Source organism: Ostrinia nubilalis, chromosome 23 (genome assembly GCF_963855985.1).
Source record: "Ostrinia nubilalis chromosome 23, ilOstNubi1.1, whole genome shotgun sequence".
Lineage (NCBI taxonomy): Eukaryota > Metazoa > Arthropoda > Insecta > Lepidoptera > Crambidae > Ostrinia > Ostrinia nubilalis.
The window spans coordinates 2,746,244-2,750,080 of record NC_087110.1 but is presented as its reverse complement, the minus strand read 5'-3'; positions in this window follow the sequence as shown (position 1 = coordinate 2,750,080).

Genomic DNA, 3,837 nt, shown 5'->3' with positions numbered 1-3,837 from the left:
CGAAGACTCCTGTCGTAGAGACTCTCTCGTTATTCTTCCTTAGTAAATAAGCATTTATAGTAGCAATTTTTAGTTTGTTATGATTGTATTAATATCTGTATTTATCTTTGATATTATTTAAATATTATTTAAATATGCCATTTGTCAGTCTTAAATTAAAAAAGTTCACCAAAATTAATTAAATTCTGAAACAAACATAGCGATCTAAAAGACAATGCCGGAAATTGGCGTCTTTTTTTTTTCGCGCGGCCATCGACCAAACTTTGTTTTTTGATTACAAAATAGTGTAATAAACCAAACTTACTATGACATGTATACCTATAAACTCAGTCTGAACTGAGTTACGAGCATTAGAAGTTTGATGATTTTCATACTAGATTTGCTTTTTGCGCGCAAAGTTTTGTAAGAAATTGCAACAAAATAGTGAGATTGTATGTGTAAACAAACAATACCATCCATTGAAGGCTCCAGACATCAGTATGGAGCAGAATCACCGCAATAAAAAAATAGCGCAATATTTTGTTGCAATTTCTTACAAAACTTGCGCGCAAAAAGCAAATCTAGTATGTAAATCATCAAACTTCTAACGCTCGTAACTCAGTTCAGACTGAGTTTAGAGGTATACATGTCATAGTAAGTTTGGTTTATTACACTATTTTGTAATCAAAAAATAAAGTTTGGTCGATGGCCGCGCGAAAAAAAAAAAGACGCCACCTTCCATACAAAATCTGGCATTGCCATTTGTCATTGCACCATACATTACCCATACATAAGAGTGAACTTTTAATTAATTTCACTCTTTTTAGCAGCTGGACGTTATTTGGCGAACTTTTCTTGTGACTTACACCACACCCTGATACATAATTCACAACCGCGTCTGCCTTCTAATGTATTAGAGTAGGTTGCTAAATATTTATACGACTGGTCTTCCAATCTGCTAATGAATTTTAGCTCTCCGAGTTATAGGATGTTGAGGATCCCCGCTATTATTAATGAGAACCAATTGTATTAGGTGTTCCGGATACATTTGCCAGATCATTTTGGGTTTTAGTGTAATGCAATTAGGATTAGTGTCTAAATATTTAACAACAATCAGTTTATTTAACTTTGAGTCGTTCTCTTCTGCGTTTTTCGGTACGTGGCCTCTACTCCAGAACTTGCTGCCCCATCGGCCGTCAGTTCTGCATACTATGTGCCCTGCCCACTTCAGCTTGCTAATGCATCGAGCTATATCAGTAATCGGCATTTTAGCCAAAAGATATCCAATGCTGGACAAAAGCCTTCCTCAAAGATTTATACTGATAGGTCCTGCACTGCCCGCATCCAGGTGCCTTCTATAAACTACGCCAGATCGTCAGCCCACTGAATGGGAGACCTGCCTAGACTAGACATCCAGTCCATGAATATTTCTGCCCCAACGCCCAACATCCATAAGTTCAATAGAAGCAGAGCAGGATCATTTCCACTTTCCCATGGATCTCTAAAAAAACACAAATAATTGAATATAAGAACTTCCCAACTCATCTAGCCAGCGTGAGGAGCGAAGGTCTGACCTTCCATTGGCGTCTGGTAAATTAGAGAGTTCTCTTGCATTTGAGAGCAAAAATTCCTTGATGATGATGATAAATCACTCGTACTTAGCTCGAAGACACGATGGCCGTTGGGGCACGGGACTATTCCCACCTCTCGTTGCCACCACTGCAACTCCTGTGTAGCCAGGATCTACAGCTTGACCGCCACAAAAACCCAACCAATGAAGGTCAAGTTTGTCCCGGGGAAAGTTAAACTGTCATTGAACCCGCAACGAAATTAATCAGAAGAACATAGGAGGATTTCGAAATTAAGGTTCGACTTCCCTCCATTGCAAAGCGGATGACAGGTGACAAACAAAGGTTTAAAACCTTTAAGAAAAGATTATGCACCACGGACAATAAATTAAATTAAGAGGGCCTATCTTATGAGCAATTAGCAACTACCTGCCAATAATATTCCCGTTGGGGCAGGAAAGTTCTCGAGTGGCGACCACGGGCTAGAAGACGTAGCGTGGGCAGGCCTCCTACTAGATGGACCCAAGTATTCCTATTCTACTTTAGTAGAACCAAGTAAGCTAACATCTAGAACTATGCACGCTACAACTCTCACATCAAACAAAACATTAGTGTAGGTACACATTAATCAGAGTAATAATTTAACTTTATGAATGAACAGAGCGTATTGAGTAGCGTCCTGCGTTCCCACATCATTGCCCAATACAATCAACAATAGAAATCAATAGTTATACTGTTCCTTGTATGTGTCGGCGGCTGAGCCCGCCAGTTTTATTTTAGTCGCAAATACACCTTTAAATAAATCACATGTTTTACTGTTCCAACCTTCTGACGTGCGTTTTGTACCTACCTGAACATAGTTAAATTATATAGTAATATATTACGTACAGATATATTAACGTAAATCAGGTATATTAACGTACAATTAGCATTACACGCAGTTTAGCATACCATCCCTACATTGTCGACATCCACCAGCTCGCACTAAGCATTTCGATGACTCTTAATGCAAACAGCTAGGGACTGGAGTTTGCTGTTTTTCCCGAACACTATAATCCGAGCCTTTTCAAGGCGAGAGTAGCAAGTAGTATAATTATTATTTGATATATTATTACCATCCTAGACTGCATCTTACTTAATATCAGGTGCGATTGCGGTCAAATACCTGCCTTGTTCTGCATAAAAAACAATAAAAAACATGAGTCAACACACTTGTACAATACAACATTATTAAAGCGCATATCTTTTCCCCTCTGAGACTCTTTGAGGAGTGTTTATCTAAATTGTTTGTTCTCAGAAACATAATTTGTTTCAGCCAACAGTCATAAAGTGAGTTGCTCCTTATTATTATTTAAAGGAATTTCCTTTGGCTTCTTTGAAAATTCTTTTTGTGAGAACTGGTCGTGGCAAAGTTAATCAGAATCTTATCTTGAAAGAATAAAGTTCACAATCCAGGGCGGATTCGTCACTTTGTGATAGATGGATGTGCAGCTAGATTCAAATGTTTAACTGCCACTTAACCTGGTAGTTCAGGTACCGGATGTGCCAAAGTGTATAAGTTCGATTCCTCTATACTGCAAACATTTGCAGGCCTTCCACTAGGTGAACCGACGATCTAGTGAAAGTTGCGGGAAGTACCTGAATGCGGTCAGCGCAGGACCGGTCGTTGTAGAAATCCTTGGTCCAGCAGTGGACGTCATTTGGCTGAAACGAAACGAAAACGATTGGTATTTCCTATAGTTTTCGACCTATATCTGTTGATCCTGGCCACAAAGTGGTAAAAATTTAATAACGATATCTGGCAACCCAGAAGCGTTGTATGCTCTATGGCCCCTCTCTATGCTCTCTTTTTCCTACCATTCAAGTGTGTTCACATGGTTGTAAATTATCTTCTCATTTCTCGAATTACAGCGGTGGGAACGAGAGGTGGGAATAGTTCCGTTTTTGGTTCTGGACAAGACGGCGCTGAGTGAATATCCAAAAATATTTATTCATTTATTTGATCCAATATCGAATAAATCGAGTCACATTTTCCTCCTTCCTTTCTTCCGACCGTATGATATTAATATCAGAACAAATCAGAAAAGACAAGGAAAATATTGGGATGTTCATTAAATATTAATTATAAATGTCTCTGGCAACCCCGACGATACTATATTCAAGCTTTAATTAAGGTTAATTATGATTTTCCTTGAATTATTAGTTTTAGCAATACCAAATATTTGTGATATTTCTTGGAATCTATAGTTTACCCTTTATAAGGTAGTGGGAATATACTTCCCACCATATT